Here is a 19,702-nt window from a genome sequence, read left to right on the forward strand (position 1 = left end):
GCAGCCACCAGCCGGTCACCACATCACCACCTGAGACAAGATGGGACTCGGCTTAACACACGGGTGCGGTGCCCCTGGGCCACGAGGCCATGACAAGCTGGAGCCTCGGAGAGCCCAGCTGCGCCCCCGGCCCCGCGTGCCCCCCGCTCTCCGGCGCTCTGGCTTTGGCCTTGGGTTCCTTTCTGTTGTCAAGACAGGAGAGAGCAGGCCGGCAGCCTCCTGCCTGTGCTCTTGGCTGGGGACACGGAGCAGGTCAAAAATGCCTCCGTGCAGACTGCTGAGCTGCAGCCCCCAGACATGGCCCTGAACTTGTCCCCAGAACATTGGGTCGGCCGGCCCAGGACTGCCCAGGCCGCTGCCTTTTCCCAGCCTTCCCTCTGCCCGCCGGCCCCCTCTCTCCTGCCTGCTGTCCCTGTCAGCCCCTCCCTGACCACCCCGAGAGCCCTCAGGATCCCTCCCCAGACCCCAGGTGGTGCCAGATGCCCAAGCTGCAGCCTCTGACCCTTCAGGACCAGCTGCGAGGAAGGCAGCTTCGCGGGCCTCTTCTGTCACAGACGGGGCATCCTCGGCAAAGCACGAGAACTGGCCCGGGATGCACCGACTGGGGTTCCCGGCCAGGCCTGGGCCCCGGCCCACCTGCTCACGTCTGTCTCCCCTCCCTGCCCCTCTGAAGCTCCCAGCAGAATCTCTGTAAGTATAGGATGTCTTGATTGTTCCCTAAGGAATTGTCTCGTGTGCCTTAATCCTGGCTCCATAGGCAGATGGTGGCTCTGTGCTCTCCCTGCCCCACACTTCAGGGAGCCCGGAGCCTGGAGAGCACCCACTGGGTGGGGCGGGGGAGGCTCGAGGGACGGAGGGTGCACTGGGCAGGCAGGGCTGCAGGTGGTTTACCCGTGCGACGAGGCCATCATGGCGCCCAGCGGCGTGGGGTGGGACTTGAGCTGGGCTCTCAGCCAGGAGGGGACAGACCTCCAGCTCAGTCCAGCACAGACAGCTGAGGCCGGCAGTCTGCCTGGGGCAGGGGTGGGGAACAGGCTCGGGGGCCGAATGCCCTCTGAATGGGGGCTTCTGCTTAAAGCCAGGCCAGGCCGGGCTGAGCCAGAGCCCAGGAAACCAGCAGGAATCCCGGCTGGGAGGGCGGATGCCTGGCCCCAGAGCTCCCCTGGGGGGTAGTCCCGGGACCCGCAGCTGTCCCCTTCTGGTCCTGCACACCCTCCCATCCTTGGCTGGCTGGTCTGGGGCAGAGTCAGGCTCTGAACCATCTAGAACAGGGCCTCAGCTGGGCTCCCGGCACACAGAGCTGTCTTGGGTCTGCTTCCGGGGACTGCGAGGGGCAGAGTTCTGGACATCTGGGCCTCCCAGGACCGAGGAGTGGGCGCGGCCGCCACCCGGGAGCTAGCCCTGAGGGTTTGTCCAACGCCTACAAAGGGTCCTGGGCAGCTGTCAGCTCAGGGAGTGGCACGGAGGTGGTGGCAACCCCGCAGCCTCTCCCCAGGCAGGGTTCCCTCGGACCACCGTCCCGGACAGTCATTCTGCCCCTGGCGGGGAGACCTCATCCTCACTCGTCCTCCTGGCACAGCACCCACCCTCCTGGCCTGCTCCCTGCTCCCCAGGCCTTGTCTGCAAAGAGAGATCCAGGTCACTTCTGGTCAGGGTCTTGGTGGCCTCTGTCCACGTTACTTTTGTGACAGCCACGTGCAGCACAGCACGACGTGGTTGCTTCAAAGCATTATCTAGACAGCTGCTGTCACGTGAGTGTTTCTAGTTGAAATATTAAATTGGGTATAGAGACTTTAAAGTGTATAAAGAGCGATTAAAATGTATTCTGCATTTCTCAAATTATAAAAGTAATCTAACAACATGACAAAACTTGGAAAAGAGAGGATTCGAGCGTGGAACAAAGTCATCAAAGTAGTGTTGGAAAATGCAGTTTAAAAAACAAAACCTCTTGAAATGAAAGGTTCCTTTTTGCCCAGAGAGGCTAAAACAACATGGAGTTGCTGAAGACAAGAAAGAGTAAGTGTAAGGGCTGTTCTTGAGTCACAGCTCTATGTGCATATTTCATTGACAAAACGGGCTAGAATTTGGTACCTTTAATGTCCTCCCTAGGTGGTAACTCTCCTGTTTCCATTATTGTTCGCGAATTCGTGTTCTCCGTGAATTAAGAGGCCTCACTTTACCAAGCTGTTTTTCGGTAGCCGCCACTCACATCCAGGACAGCTGAGCCCCCGCTGGGAACAGTCAGTCCCCTTTCAGGAGCCCACGAGCTGCCAGTGGCGGCCTCTCCAGGGCCTCAGGCTCAGCCAGGGACACACATGGTGTGCCGAGCCCTCCCACGTGCCACCTCTACGCCCGACCCTGACAGTGCATCAGGCTTGGGTGGGGTCTTTCCTTTCCTTCCCTTTTTTTTTTTTTTTTAGAGATGGGGGTCTTGGCCTGTGGCCTGGACTAGAGTTCCTGGTACCTGGCCAGGTTTTTCTATTTATTTTATTTTATTTATTTATTTTTTTTTTCTGAGACAGAGTCTCACTTTGTTGCCCGGGCTAGAGTGCCGTGGCGTCAGCCTAGCTCACAGCAACCTCAAACTCCTGGGCTCAAGCGATCCTCCTGCCTCAGCCTCCCAAGTAGCTGCGACTACAGGCATGCGCCACCATGCCTGGCTAATTTTTCTGTATATATTTTTAGCTGTCCATATAATTTCTTTCTGTTTTTAGTAGAGATGGAGTCTCGGTTTTGCTCAGGCTGGTCTCGAACTCCTGAGCTCAAACAATCCGCGTGCCTCGGCCTCCCAGAGTGCTAGGATTACAGGCATGAGCCACCGCGCCTGGCCACTTCTATTTTTAAAATATGAAATACTGGCTATGCTTGGTGGCTCACACCTGTAATGCCAGCACTTTGGGAGGCCAAGGCAGGAGGATCACTTGAGGCCAGGAGTTCAAGGTTATAGTGAGCTATGATGGTGCCACTGCACTCCAGCCTGGGTGACAGAGCAAGACTCCATCTCTAAAATTAAAAAAAAAAAAAATGCAGTCTTTGACATTAACACCTAGAGAATTGATGTCATTGATCTGCTCCAAAGCCTAACATTGAATCAGACCCCACAGCTATCCGTAATACTGAGCCAGCCTGTGGTGTCCCGAGGCCTCACCCAGTCACCAATATCCTAAATATTTAGAATCAACCTTACACAGCATTTCTTTATAGATCTCCCACTGTATTTCTATCCCTACACACTGCCATTTAGTTTTGCTTTTTTTTTAACTTTGTGAAAATGATATTTTACTATATGTATTCTTATACTTCATATTTTCACCACCCAGCATATGTTCCTTGGATTCATCCACGCTGTGTGGGCTCCTGGCTCTCTGCAGAGGCAGAGCCGCTGTAAACATTCTCCACGGGTCTCCTGCTTCCCATGGACAAGGGCTTCTCCAGGGTAAAAACCAAGAAGTGAAACCACTGGGTAGGACTGGATATGTAATTTGTAAATTAAAATTAAATTAATTAAATTTAATATAAAGCTAAAATTAATTTAATTAATTAAATTATAATTAATTTGCACTTGATAAGTGCTCAGGGGTTTCGGGACAGCAGCAGCCGCCGCTGCAGAGCCCTAAAGCAGGTGCAGGGCCCGGGACTGCCCAGGCTCGCGGCCACCCACCAGGCCGTCCACAGGCTTGTCCCCAGCGTCCGCACACCGGGCACCCGCTGCTCCGTGTCCTCCCCGTCACTTGGCACCGTCAGACTTTTTAATTTTTTGCCAGTGTAATGAGTGTAAAACGCCATCTCACTGCGGTTTCAATTTGCATTTCCTTGGTTACCCACGAGGGTGAGCAGCTTGTGTGTGTGTTGACTACAGGGGACAGAGTTGCCTTTAGTTCTGTTCTTGCCTCTGAAAAACCACATGGGCTTGGGAGGTTCTCTCCACCCCTGGGGCCTCGATACTCTCATCTGACCACCAGCGAGATGCTGCTCCGTGGTCCCTCCAGCGCCTGCCCCGGCTGGTGTGCACGTGACTCCGTTGGGCCCACCCTGCCTCGCTGGCAGCAAAAAGACCTGGGGCCCAGAGAGAGGTGTGAGCCCCAAGGCGGGGCCTGTGGAATGCTCCCGAGTCAGAGGGCATGAAAAGAACAGCCATTGTTTCTGCCTCTGATTCATTTGCAGATGAGCGCAAGGTCCTTTGCCCAAGGTTGCAGAAGTTGGGAGAGCTCAGCTTTGAGTCAGGTCTTTGCTTTTGCTTTTGTCCCCCGTTCCTGCCTGGACTCCCCACCAATGGCCACGGAACTACCGAGACAGGTTTGCAGGAACGAGGAGGAAGCCCGTCACGCCAGAGCTCTGGCTGAGGTGGCCCACGTGTGCCCCGCTCTTTTGGTTGAGATACAGTTTACACAACACCACATTTTAGGACTGAGCATCTGAGACCCCTGTGTGATGAGCTTAGGGGCAAGAGCGTGATAAAGCATCAGGAATTGCGACGTTCCTCCCCCTGCTCCCCAGCTCGCCCACGTCCTCACACCACGTTGCTGAAATACTTGGGATGGCTTCATCCGCCACCAGCCGACTGCTGGGGGGCCAAGAGCAGGAGTAAAGCGAGAGCAGGGCTGGGTGAGGACCACCCTCCAGCTGCCTCCTGGGTAATGTCCCTTGAAAGTCATGCGGGCACCTCTGACCCTCTCCCTCTGTGGGGATATGTACGTAGTGGTGAATCTAAAGAATTCCTGTGTAAAGGAGATCCTAAACATTCATTACACGTAGGTCTCGCTATGTTGCCCAGGCCAGTCTCGAACTCCTGGCTTCAAGTGATCCTCCCACCCCATGTCCAAAAGTCACCGCCCTCCCCCCAAGCTCCACCTCACCCTAGGGATTAGCATGGCCGTCCTCCACCCAGATACCCACAGCGGACCCCGGGAGCTGCCTCCCCCCCTCCCCGCCCTGCCCAGCCTTCCCCGAGCCCTCTTGGAGGAGGTCCGTGTAACTCATTGTCCAAACCGTGACACCTCCGAGAGGCAGCGAGGGCGCTATTAATGATTAAGCTCGGACAACAGGCAAACGCCAGGACGTCTGGCGACAGGGGACGTGGACGAGTCGAGATCATTACCAGGCTGCTGCTACTGTAGCCAAGAAGGCGACAGGCTCACTGTCCACCGCCAGGAGCTGCTCACAGGACAGGGTCCCACTCAGTGTTCGAAAATGCTGTTGCTAAATAACTTCAGAAAATTTGAACAGAAAATAAAAAACAGCTGGGAAATTTAAATAATCAGAAAAAAATTTAATTAGGAAAAATAATCGGGGAAGAGTTAAGATAAACGATGTTAAGTGACAAAAGCATGCTAAGTGTTTCTGAGTGTATACGCAAACGCACAGATAGGGGCAGGGACGTGTGTACTCTGTGCATGCGCAGAGAAGAGGCTAAAAGGAGTCACACCACAGTTGAAATCACAACTGCCTCTAGATAGTTGGATTTCGGTTTTGGTTTTGTATTTTTTTTTAATTTTTAATTTAAAAAAATTTTTTTATAGAGACAGGCGTCTCACTGTGTTGCCTGGGCAGTTATCAAACTCCTGGCCTCGAGTGATCCTCCTGCCTCAGCCTCCTGAATAGCTGGGGTTACAGGCATGAGCCACTGCACCTGGCTGTATTTTCCAAATTTTTCATAATGAGTTTTCAAATCAGAAAGGAGAAAAAAACCTTTAATGTTACTTCAAGAAATCAAAACAGATTCGTTCATTCGTAAACGCTTGCTGAGCCCCTATTTCGGATAACTCACTGGTCTAGACTTTGGGGTGCAGAGACAAGTGGACAGAGATGCTGTTCTCAGGCCTTAGGGCGTGAGCAAGAAGGGCGGAGAGGACCAGGCCGGCGGCGGCCGGGAGGCCGTGCTGCTTGGATCTGATCGGAGGGAGGCAGGCCCACGAAGCCTGCAAATGGGCTGTCTCGGAGGCTCAGGAGCTTGGCGACAGGGGCCCAGGGGCAGCAGAGGGAGGCACGGGCCAGATCACAGACCTCATTGTCCGTGACATTCTAAGTGAGCCTGGACACTGCCACACAGGTCTGGGCAGGAGACTGCTGCTTCTGGCGTCTGTCCAAGAAAGGAGAGGGCCTGGCGGACGCCCCAAGGGGGAGCCAAGCAGCTGGTGGGGGGGGTGCATGCAGGAGTGCAGGTGGACGAGAGCCAGGGACAGTGTCTCTTCAGTACACTCATTCAACAAACGTCCGTTCACACTGAGCCTGTAGCTAAGACCTGAGACGGACGCACAAAAGTGACAGATTGCGGGGAGAGCAGGGGCCGGGGCTGGGATAGAGCGCTTCGTGTGCGCGCGGAGCAGGTGGCATCTCACTGCTGAGAGAGAAAGCGGGGCTGGAACAGCTTTCTGGGCAGAGGGAACAGCAAGCCAGAGCCGGTGCGGGGAGGTAGTGCTTGCTGCTATCCTGTGGTTCCGACACTATGTCCCCTGCAGCCCAGTCCTGGCAGAGACTGGACATCTATGGCTTGGATTGCCCTGGCTGCCTGCCGATTTCCCTGGAGCCTCAGAGAACACCAGGCCGGAGGGGCAGAGAAGCCTGGGGCGGTAGGTACACGCAGGGATTCCATCTCTACAAAGCCAGTATCTGTGGTCACAGAAGTCAAAACGGCCATCGCCCCTGGGTGGGGGATTGGCTGGAAGGGGCACCCGGGGAGTGATGGAAACGTTCTACATCTTGATTTGGGTCTTGATGACATAGGTAACTGCATTTACCTAAATTCTTTAGGCCATATGCTTAAGATTGGAGCAGTTCCCTATGTGTGATTACACCTCGATACACAGTGAAAAGCCTCCAGCATTCGTCGTCATCCCTGGGCAGGGGAGGAGAGTCAAGGTTGCCACCTCGTGCAGCATGACCCAGCTGCCTTCGTCCAGAGAGCCAGAGCCGAGCGTCCCCACCGCTGGCCATCACCTGCTGTGGCTGAGAAACCACAGGGTAGCAGCTATGGCGTGCGTGTGCGTGTGTGAGCCACGCGGCTGCACGTGTGGCTGAGTCAGAATAGAACAAATAGGAACCGAGTTCCGCGTGTGCCTGCCGCGAGTCTGCAGCAGGCTTTGCTGAAATCTCTCCTCCGAGAAATGATCGGTTGCTCAATTTAGAAGATAAATATAGACTCAGCAAAAGGTGGAGAGTGCGGGCTGCTCCCCTCGGTGCAGAGGGTGTGGGTGCGGCAGGCCTGGGTCCAGGATGCCTCCCCTGGGGGTCTTGTCTCTGTTCTGCAGCAACAGCCAGCCCTGCCTGGGCACTCAGGGCGGGGCGGGGAAAGCAGTGCATTTGTGGCAGGTGGAACGGCTGGAGATGGCGTGTGTGACAGTGCAAACAAACCCTCCATGAGGCCACACCGCCCTTGCCCCGTGTGCATATGGACAGCACATGCAAATAGGATCATCCGACTTTAGTACGGGGACTACTTACCAAGGTGTGGGGAAGGTGCAGAAAACCACAGGGCATGGCTCAGTGCCTCGGGGCCAGCGGGACAGCTGGGACTGTCCGGTGAGAGACTGTCAGGGAAGACTCCTGCAGGAGCCGGGACATGGAGGGCTGTAAGCAGCCAGTGCGACCTGCCAGGAGGGAACAAGGGGACAGTGCCCTTAACTCACTCTCCTCCACCCTGTAACCTCCCACCAGCGTCCCCTGGCCAAGCCCCACCAGAAACCAGCACAAGTGGAAGTCACCCTTTAAAACTCCGTCTGTAAGTGAGAGGTGAGAGGATAAATGATGGTACATTCTCATAACAGACGCCTGTTTAAAAGATTGTGGCAGCCCCGCTCGGTGGCTCACGCCTGTAATCCCAGAAACTCAGGAGGCCAAGGCGGGAGGCTCACTTGAGGCCACCAGTTCAAGACCAGCCTGGTCAACAAATCAAGACCCTGTCTCTAAAAAAATGAGAAAAAAAAAAAAAAAAAACCCAGCATGGTGGCGCATGCCTCTGGTCCCAGCTACTTGGGAGGTTGAGGCAGGAGGATCACTTGAGCCCAGGAGTTTGAGGTTGCTGTGAGCTATGATGCCACTGCACTCCAGCCTGGGCAACAGCAAGATTGCAGTAAGATTTATTGTGCTCAGATCTGGGGAGTAAAAGCAATGAAAATATATAAAACTATCCTATTTCACTGTTAAAAATTATACAAACAGGTGGATAGGAAAGAAGTCTGTTAGCTCTAGGAGGTGGCGTGGTGGGGGCGGTTGGAAATGTTCATGCCATGCTTTATATGCGTTGCATTATTTGAGCTTGCAAAAATGAACATGAAATAGTTTTGCAATTTAAAAAAATTGTAAAGAAGAGATAAAAGGAAGCAAGCCCCCCTGGAAGCCCGAGGGAATGAACAGGCTGAGGATGATGCTACTCGCCAGAGAGGCCAGGTGAGCCATGGCCGGGACGCCCAGGGCAGGCAAGGAGGGACGGAGTGGAGGGCGGGGTCCCTGAGTGCTTAAGGCCCTCCTCCTCCTCCTCCTTCTTTCCGGTCTTCCCCCGCCCATACTTTCCCCTCCCCCTCCTCCTCCTCCTCCTCCTCCTCCTCCTTTCCAGTCTTCCCCCGCCCTTACTTCCTCCTCCTCCTCCTCCTCCTCCTCCTCCTCCTCCTTTCTGGTCTTCCCCCCGCCCATATTTGCAATTCCCTTCTCCAACTGTGAGAAACCTGGCTCCCATATTCTCAATATATTTGTTCAATTTTGTGACCACACCAGCTGCCTCCTTGGCTTCCAGCCAGGCTCTGTCTCCAAGGGAAGGAAGGAGAGAGGGAGGAGGAGGAGGAGGAGGAGGAGGAGGAGGAGGAGGAGGAGGAGGAGGAGGAGGAGATGTCGGTGCGAACCTTTTATACATAAAGATGCAGGTGTCAGCTTTGGAGGGGCTCCCACTGACCAAGTCTGGGATGGCAGGGGCATCCAAACGACAACGATCAGAGACCACAAGCTACTGCACAACACAGGTGTCCCTGAGTCCGCACTGGTGCTGTCCCTCATGGTACAGTGCCACCCACCAGGGTGGCAGGGGTGAGGGAAGAGGAGAAACCAGGCTTTGGGCAGCACCATAGTGCTAGGCGGACTCGGGCAGGAGGGCTGGGGATTCAGGGCTGCCAAGGCTGGCGGGCGGTGGGTCGAGGAGGAACAGGATGTCGCAGGACACAGTGTATTTTCCAAACCCCGTTCCCATAAAGTCTCCCCACCCCACACACTCTTCTGCCGCACCCCCATCCGGAGGAGAGTCTAGTGTCCCTCCCCTTGAGTCTGGGGGGACCTTAGGGACTTGCTTGGAACCAATGTCACAGGGTGGGAGTGACACTGTGTGACCCCCAAGGCCAGGTCAGCTTTTGCCTCTATCTCTTGGAACTCTATCTCTCTCTGTCTCCCCCTCTCCCTCTCAGCTGACACCATGGTGTGAACATCCCAAGCCACAGGGAGAGACCACATGTCGGTGGCTCCGGTGAATAATCCCTACTGAGCCACCTCCACCCAGGAGCCATTGTGGAAGTGGACCCTCCAGTCACCAGCCTCAAGAGTCACTCCCGGAAGTTGGAGTCACGTCAGCGGAGAGCCAGGCATCACGGAGCACTGAGGCGCTGGGCTGGCTGTGTCCTGCCTGAATTCCCAGCTCACGGAATTCGTAGCACAATAAAATGGATTTTGTAATGTCACTAAGTTTGGGAGTAGCGTATTAGACAAAAATAGATAACTGGAGCGCTGGCGTAGGCTCAGGTACCTCCGCAAAGTGCTTACCCAGTGCAAAGGACACAGTGGTGGCTGCACGGTGGAAAGACCTGCTGGACAACAACTCGGCCATGCAACCAAGGTCACTGTGATGACAGTCGTGTGCCTGCTGATGCGAAGTGCTGGGAAGAACATGGCATCGTTGCCTGCCGGCAGTGTGTGGCCTGGTCCAGGCCTTGTGGACGCACCGAACAGACCCAGACTGAGGCTAGGGCTGACCTACCCATGCTACTTTTATAGGCCCACAAACATGTTTAATTTTAATTCACTTTGAAATCAGAGGGCAAACATGAACATAACAATGAATCCAGCATTGATTATATTCATCTTTATATCAATGCAATATATGTATTTTAATTTTTTTCTTTTTCTTTCTTTCTCACACGTGCGCGCGTGCGTGCGTGCGTGTGTGTGCGTGTGTGTGTGTGTGTGTGTGTGTGTGTGTGTGTGTGTGTAGCAAGAGACTGACAAGTGCAAAAGTGCACGGGGCCGACAAAAGCCATAATGCATCCTTGGGTTGGGGACATCCTACAGAATAAAATATGCCAGTGCAGGTGGAGCCGGCACACTCTGCCCGTCTGTGCCATGGAACGCAGCCATGAACCCCGGGCAGATGCGTGGTCCGCCTGAGAACTGGGAACGGGAAAGGACAGTGGGCATACTGGGGAAGAGTACTGAATTCTAAGTGCTACTCACACAGTAGTGACTCCCCGCCATCTTTCTCCTCCAGTATCCCCCAGTCTAGACTCAGTGCAGCCTGAAGCCTAGAGATGCACATCAGTGTGGGGAGAGAGAGCTGCAGGAGAAGCCCGCTAGCTCTGGCTGGAGGAAGGAGGAAGGGGCCTCTTAACACGCAGAGAAAATAGGGTAAGATCCCGTTTATCTTTTTTTTCTCTTCCCCACCCCAGTCTTTCTTGTCCCATCAATTTCGTGTTGGTGGCAGCCACAGTGATAGCAACGGCAATGGGGGCCTCTGGGAGCCTAAAATTCTGAGAGTGGAACCTTCCTCTCTGATCAGAGCAGTTGTGATTCCCAGGAAGATGAGTCTTGTCTTCTCTGTCTTCCACTGCTCAGCTCCTGGTGTGGATCTAGTCGTGGGGAGTATGTGGAAAATGGGGGAAATAAAACCAGGAACTGCAGAAGGGAACTCCAATAAACCGGGAAGGACCAGGAAGACTGCGGAATTGTTTATGAACTAGACTCCCCCCAAAGGTGTGTACGTGTGGACCTGACTCTAAACAGTGTCCCACACACAGACTTTCAGAACTCTGGAACCAACAATACCTGGGTCCCAGACTGGCCACTGGCTAGTGCAGCTGGGGGACAGAGCTGACTAGCACGACAAAAGCTCTGAAAACAGAACTCACATTGAACCACAACACACAGAATGGCCAGAACTTGCAGCCGGAACCCAACCAAAGCAGCTGCCTGCTGAAACAATAATATCAACATTCTCATAGGATTTAAACAGGACCCAGAATCCTATAACATATTTTAAATGTCCAGGATATAATCTGCTATAGACTGTGTCCTCTCAAAATTCGTATGTTAAAACCTAATCCCCACTGTGATGGTGTTTGGGGGTGGGGCCTTTGGGAGGTGACTAGGTCATGAACGTGGATCCCTCATGCATGGGATTAGTGCCTTTATTAATGCTCTCTCACCCCAGAGAGCTCCCTCACCCTTTCTGCTATGTGAGGGACATGTAAGAAGTTGGCCATCTACGAACCAGGAAAAAGGTGCACAACAGACACCAAATCTGCCAGTACCTTGATCTTGGACTTCCCAACCTCCAGAACTGTGAGAAACAAGTTTCTGTTGTTTATAAGCCACCCAGTCTATGGTATTTTCATTATAACAGCCCAAACGGACTAAGACATATTGCAATATATTCCTAACAATGACTGTGTATTATTCAGTTTACAAAAGGCCAGGAAAATTTCAACTTGCCTGGGAAGGACAAACACTATTGAAAAAAATGGAAACAAATAGAAAGGCATCTCAGAAAAGAAATAGAAGATATAAGGAAGAACCAAATGGAAAGTAGATCTGAAAAATACAATAACTGAAAAGGAAACCCTCAGTGAATGATCTCAATAACAGAATAGAGATGAAAGGGAAAGAATTATTTAACTTGAAGATAGAAAAATAGAAATTACATAATCAGAACAACAGAGAGAAGAAAAAAGATGGAAAAAATAAACAGAGTCAGGGACTTGTGGGACAAAACTGAAAAGTCTAACTTTTGTGTTATATAAGTTATAGAAGAAGAAGAAAAATCATGTAGTGCAGAAAACAGTTGAAGAAATACTGGTGGCTACACTGGTGAATTATACCAAATATTTCTAAAACAACTGATACCAGTCCTTCTCAAATTTTTCTAAAAAGTTGAAGAGAGGGAATACTCCCTAACTTATTCTCTGAGATCAATGATACCCTGATACCACAGCCAAAAATACTACAAAAAAAAATCCACAGACCAATATTTCTGATAAATACTGATGCAAAACTCCTCAATGCAATACTAGCAAAAAAAAAAAAAAAAATTCAGCAGTATATGAAAGGATTATACAACATGACCAAGTAGGATTTATTCCTGAAATGCAAGGATGGCTCAACACATATGAATTGATCAGTGTGATACATCACATTAACAAAAAGAAGGGAGAACACCACATGATCATCTCAATAAATGCAGAAAAAAGAATTTGAGAAAATTCAACATTCTTTCAGATAAAAACACTCAACAAAGTAGGAATAGAAGGAAACTACTTCAATATGCCAAAGGCCATATATGAAAAGCCCACAGATAACATCATACTCAATGGTGAAAGACTAAAAGCTTTTGCCCTAAAATCAGGAACAAGGCTCAGAGTTGCTAGCAGCTGTAGGGAAAAAAAGTAAAATAAAATAAAATAAAATAAAAATTGGGAACAAAGAAAAGATGCCCATTTTTGCCATTCTATTTATCATAGTACTAGAAATTATAGCCTGAGAATTTAGGCAAGAAAAAGAAATAAAAGTGACCTAAATTGGAAAGGAAGAAGTGAAATTATCTCTGTTCACAGATGGTATCATCTTATGTGTATAAAACCTAAAGATTTCACCAAAAAATCCTTTTAGGACTAATAAACAAAATCAGAGAAGATGCAAAATACAAAATCAATGTGCAAAAATCAGTTGTGTTTCCATACACCAACAATGAACAGTTCAAAAAGGAAATTAAGAAAACAACTTTATTTACAATAGTATCAAAAGGAATGAAATACATAAGAATTAACTAAGGAGGTAAAAGACTTGTACATAAAAACTACAAAACATTTCTTAAAGAAATGAAAGAAGAGGCCGGGCGTGTTGGCTCATGCCTGTAATCCTAGCACTCTGGGAGGCCAAGGCGGGAGGATCGCTCAAGGTCAGGAGTTCGAGACCAGCCTGAGCAAGAGCAAGACCCCGTCTCTACTAAAAATAGAAAGAAATTATATGGACAGCTAAAAATCTATATAGAAAAATTAGCTAGGCCTGGTGGCGCATGCCTGTAGTCCCAGCTACTCAGGAGGCTGAGGCAGGAGGATCGCTTGAGCCCAGGAGTTTGAGGTTGCTGTGAGCTAGGCTGATGCCACGGCACTCTAGCCCAGGGAGCAGAGTGAGACTCTGTCTCAAAAAAAAAAAAAGAAAAGAAATGAAAGAAGACAATGGAGAGGCATCCTGTGGGGGGAGAAAAAATGATGGAAAAGATGTGCCACACAACCACGAGAAAGCTGAAACAGCTACATTTACATCACACAAATTTTTCTTGAGAACAAAGAAAATTACCAGGGATAAAGAGGGCAATTACATAATGATAAAAGAATCATTTCACCAAGAAGACTAACAATCCTAAATGTGCAATAACAGAACTACAAAATACATGAAACAAAAATTGACAAAAACTGAAAAGAGAAAAATAGGCAAATCCACAAATATACTAAAACACTTCAGCTCCCCTCTCTCAGTAATTGTTAGAATTATATCCAGAAAATTGGCAAGTATATAGAATTGAACCATTAACCAATCATTAGCCAACTGTATCAAATTAACCTCTATAGAACACTCCACCTGCATCAGAAGATATATTCTTTTTAAGTGCACATAAAACATTCACCAAGAAAGACTGTATCATTGATCATTATAAAAACCTTAACAAATATGAACAGAAGTCATACAAAGTATGTTTCCTAATGGTGACAAAATTAGTCTTGACATAATCACAGAAATATAATTGAAAAACCTCCAAACTATTAGCAATTAATTATACTTATTAAATAATCCATGAGCCAAAGAGGGAGTCTCAAATGAAACCAATATGTCAAATTGAATGAAAACAATAATATAGTGTATCAAAATTTGTGGGCTGCAGCTAAAGAGTGCTAAAAGAGAAATTTATAGCACTAAATTCTTACATCAGAAAAAAGGAAAAGTCTCCAACTGATAATCTAAGCTCCCTCTCCAAAAAATGAGAAAAGGAGTAAAATAAACCCAAAGTAAGCAGAAGGTATGGAATAAAAATAAATGCAGAAATCAGTGAAACTAAAACCACAAAAATGATAGAAAAAAAAATCAGTGAAACCAGAAACTGAATCTTTGAGTAAATCAATGAATGGTACCTCTGGTGAGATGGACAAAAAAAAAAAAAAAAAAGAGTGAGCGAGAGAGAGAGGGAGAGAGAGAGAGAGAAAAGACACAAAATTACCAGTTTCCAACATGAGGAATGAAAGAGGGGATATCAGTGAAAATCATATATATTAAAAGGATAACAAGGAAATACCACAAACAACTCTACACACAAAAATTCAACTTTTTAATGAAATTGTCCAGTTCCCCAAAGGCCACAGACTACTAGAATTCACCCAAGATGCAAACGATAATCTGAGTACTTCTAGAGCTATGAGAGAAATTAAATTAATAGGTTAAAACTACCTGAAAAAGAAATCTCCAACCCCAAATGATTTCACTGAAGAATTCTATGGAACATCTAAAGAAGATAGAGCTCCAATTCCACACAATCTCTTTTGGAAAACAAATAGGCAGGAACACTCCTCAACTCAGTTATCAAGGCCAACATTACTGCCAAATCCAGTCAACAGTATTACAAGAGGCCAGGTGCAGTGGCTCATGCCTCTGTAATCTAGCACTTTGGGAGGCCGAGGCAGGAGGATTAATTGAGGTGAGGAGTTCGAGATCAGCCTGGGCAATAAGACCCTGTATCTACAAAAAAAAAAAAAAACTGTTTTTTAATTATCCAGGTGGGGTGGTGCGTGTCTGTAGTCCCAGCTACCCTAGAGGTTAAAGCAGGAGGATCACCTAAGCACAGGAGTTGGAGGCAGTGGTGAGTTATGACGATGCCACTGCACTCTAGCCTGGGCCACAGAAGGAGACCCTGTTTCAAAAAAAAAAAAAAAATTATAAGAAAACCAGTATCTCTCATGAAGATAGATGCAAAAACCCTGGCAAGATATTAGCAAATCAAATCCAGCAATATATAAAAAGAATAATATACCACTGCCAAGTGGGGTTTATACTAGGAATGCAAGGCTTTTTCATTATTCAAAAATCAATCAAAGCAATTCACCATATCATATTAAAAACTTAAAGAAAAAGCCCCACATATCAATTGGTGCAGAAAAACCTTAATAAAATTCTGCATCCATTCATGATTTAAAAAAAAAAAATCTCTCGGCAAGCTAGGAATAGAAGGGAACTTCCTCAACATTATAAATAATACAGAGAGACTAAATTTTTTCCCCCTAAGTTTGAAAACAAAGGATGGACACTCTCGTGGCTCCTAGCCAGTGCAATAAGGCAAGAAAAAGAAATAAAGGATACAGGTGACAGGAAGAAATAAAGTTGCCTCCACTTGCAGATGACATGATTGTCCATGTAAAAACTACCCAAAAAAATCTACCAAAAAGCCCTGTTAAAACTAACCAGCGAGCTAGCTGAGCACAGTGGTGTGAGACTGTAGTCTCACCTACTCAGGAGGCTGAGTCAGGAGGGTCACTGTGTGTCTGTTGCCACAAGAATAGACAACATAGATCTGGAACAAAAGAGAGTTCAGACATAAACTCTCACAAATATAGTCCATTTAATTTTTCAGTGGCAAAATATATACTGTAACAAAATTTGCCATTGTAACCAATTTTTAGTATTTTTGTTGTGGTAAAATATACATAATGTAAAACTTACTATCTTAACCACTTTAAGTATACAAGTTAGTGGTATTAAGTAAATTCACAATGTTGTGCAAACATTACCACTGCCTATTTCTAGAACTTTTCATCACCCAAAGCAGAAACTCTACCCATTAGGTAACAACTCCCCAGTGTCCCCCACCCTCAACACCTATAACCTCTAATCTACTTTCTGTCTCTATGAATTTTTCTATTCTAGACATATAAGTGTAATCCTAAATTATCCTTTTCTGACTGGGTTATTTCACTTAGCATAATGTTGTAAAGATTCATTCCCTTTTACGGATGAACAGTATTCCAGTGTATTCCTGCACATGTTTTGTTTATCCATTCATCTGTTGATTGACATGTGGCTTGTTTCCATCTTTTGGCTATTATGAATACTGCTGCTATGAACATTGACTCCCTCTCATCAAATATTTGGGCTATATAACTAGGAATGAAATTGCTGAGTCATGTGGTAATTTTATGTTTAACTTTTTGAGGAAGCACTACACTGTTTTCCACAGCACTGTATACTTTTGTATTCTCACCAGTAACGTATCAGGGTTCCAATGTCCCCACATCATTTCATGTGTTTATCTGCCATTTATATATCTTCTTTGGAGAAATATCTACTTAAGTCTTTTGTCCATTTTTAAATTTTTGTTGTCATTGTTGTTCATTTGTAGGATTTTTCTATATATATATTCTGGATATTAACCTTTTTTCAGATATATGATCTGCAAATATTTTCTCCCATTCCTTTTTTTTTTTAAGAGACAAGATCTTGCCCTGTTGCCCAAGCTGGAGTGCACTGGCACAATTATAGCTCACTGTAGCCTCCAAGTCCTGCACTCAAGCAATCCTCCTGCCTCAGCCTCCCAAGTAGCTGGGACTACAGGTGTGCACCACTATGCCCAGCTAATTTTTCTTATTTTTTTTTACAGATAGGGTCTTGCTATGTTGCCCAGGCTAGTCTCCAACTCCTGGGCTCAAGCAATCCTCCCACCTCGGCCTCCCAAAATGCTGGGATTACAGGTGTGAGCCACCACACCCAGCCTATTTACTCCCATTCTGTAGGTTACCTTTTTACTCTCTCAGTAGTGTCCCTTGATACACAAAATGTTTTAATTTTGATGAGGTCCAATCTATTTTTTCTTTTGTTGCCTGTACCTTTGGTGTCATATCTAAGAAATCATGCCACTGTGAAGCTTCTTCTCTATGCTTTCTTCCAAAGGGTTTATAGTTCCAGTTCTTATATTTAGGTTTTTGATCCCTTTTGAGTTAATTTTGGACATGATGTGAGGTAGGGGTCCAATATCATTCTTTTGCATGTGGCTGTCCAGTTTTCCCAGCACCATTTGTTACAGAGATTATCCTTTCCCATGGGATGGTCTTGGAACCCTTGTCAAAACTAATTTGATCAAAACTGTATTTCTGGGCTTTCTATTCAATTCCATTAATCTACATATCTGTCTTCATGCCAGTATCCACAGTTTTGATTACTATAGCTCTGTAGTAAGTTTTAAAATTGGGATGTGTGAGTGCTCCAACTTTGTTTTTCTTTTTCAAAGTTGTTTTGACTATTCAGGGTCCCTTGAAATTCCATCTGAATTTTAAGATGGATTTTTATATTTCTGCAAAAAAAAGTCATTGGGATTTTGATAGGAGTTCCACTGAATCTGTAGATCACTTTGAATAATATTGACAACTTAATAATATTAAATATTTGAATCCATAAACATAAAGTGTCTTCACATTTATATTATTTCTATTTACTTATTTCGAGACAGGGTCTTACTCTGTTGCCCAGGTTGGAGTGCAGTGGCATCATCATAGTTCACTGCAGCCTCAAACTCCTGGGCTCAAACAATCCTCCTGCCTCAGCCTCCCAAGTAGCTGGGACTACAGGCATGTGCCACCACACCTGGCTAATTTTTCTATTTTTTTGTAGATGGGGTCTCTCTCTTGCTCAGGCTGGTGTCAAACTCCTGACCTCAAACAATCCTCCCTCTTCATCCTCCCAAAATGCTAGTATTACAGGCATGAGCCACCGCTCCTGGCCTCTTCCCATTTGTGTTTTTAATGTCTTTCAGCAACATTTTGTAGTGTTTAGTATACAAACCTTTAGCTTCCATGGTTAAGTTTATTTCTAAGTATTTTATTATTTTTGATGCTATTAGAAATATAATTGTTTTTTTAACTTCTTTTTGGAATTGTTCATTGTTCATGTATAAAAATGCAACAGATTTTTGTGTGCTGAGTTTATCCTGCTACTGTGCTATTTGTTTATTAGTTCTAACAGTTTTTGGTGGAATCATTAGGACTTTATACATATGAGATCATATCATCTGTGAACAGAGATAATTTTACTTCTTCCTTTCCAATTTGGAGGCATTTTATTTCTTTTTCTTGCCTAAATTCTTAGGCTACACCTTCTAGTACTATGTTGAATAGAATGGCAAAAGTGGACATCCTTGCTTTGTTTCTGATCTTAGGGGAAACAATTTTAGTCTTTCACCATTAAGTATGATATTAGCTGTGGATTTTCCACATATTTTTTTATTATATTGAGGTAGTTTTCTTCTATTCCTAGTTTTTTTAGTGTTGTTATCATGAAGTGTATTCAATTTTGTTAAATATCTTTCTGCATCAATTGAAATAAACATATAATTTTTTTTCTTTCATTCTGTTGTGTGATATATTATACTGATAGATTTTTCTTATGTTGAACCACCTTTGCTTTCCTGAAATAAATCCCGCTTGGTCATTGTTAATAATCATTTAAAATGCTTGGATTTGATTCACTATCATTTTGTTAAGGATTTTTGCATCTGTATTCATAATGGACATTGATATATAATTTTTTTCTTGTGATGATTTTAATCTAGCTTTGGTATCAAAGTAATGCTTGCCTCACAAAATGAGTTACAAAGAATTTGAAAAGAATTAGTATTAAATCTTTAAATGTTTGATAGAATTCACCAGTGATGCCATCTGGTCCAGGAGTTTTCTTTGTTGGGAGGTTTTGGCTGCTGATGCAATCTCTTTACATGCTACAGACTTGTTGAGATTTTCTATTTCTTCTTGTGTCAGTTTATGCAATTTGTGTGTTTCAAAGAATTTTTCTATTTATTCTAGGTTATCTAATTTGTTGGTATACAATTGTTCATAGTATTCATGTGCAATCTTTTTTTTAAATCTGTTTAAGGCTGGTAGTAATGTCTCTGGTATAATTTCTGATTTTCTTTATTTGTGTCTTCTCTTTTTTACTTTGCCAATTTAGCTAAAGGTTTGTCAGTTTTGGTGATTTTTTTCAAAGAATTGACTTTGGGTTTCACTGATTTTTGTCTATTGTTTTTCTATTCTCTTTCAGTTATTCCCACTCAAGTTGTTATTATATACTTCCTTCTCCAAGCTTTGGGTTTTCTAGTTCATTAAGGTATCCAGTTAGATTACTGATTTGAGATCCTTCTTTATTTTATTTTATTTTATTTTATTTTAGACAGAGTCTTACTCTGTTGCCCAGGCTAAAGTGCCATGGTGTCAGCCTAGCTCACAGCAACCTCAAACTCCTGGGCTTAAGCAATCCTCCTGCTTCAGCCTCCCGAGTAGCTGGGACTACAGGCATGCGCCACCATGCCTGGCTAATTTTTTCTGTATATATTTTTAGCTGTCCATATAATTTCTTTCTATTTTTAGTAGAGATGGGGTCTCGCTCTTGCTCAGGCTTGTCTCGAACTCCTGACTTCAAGTGATCCTCC

This window comes from Lemur catta, chromosome 21, assembly GCF_020740605.2.
Source record: "Lemur catta isolate mLemCat1 chromosome 21, mLemCat1.pri, whole genome shotgun sequence".
In the NCBI taxonomy this organism is placed as follows: Eukaryota; Metazoa; Chordata; class Mammalia; order Primates; family Lemuridae; genus Lemur; species Lemur catta.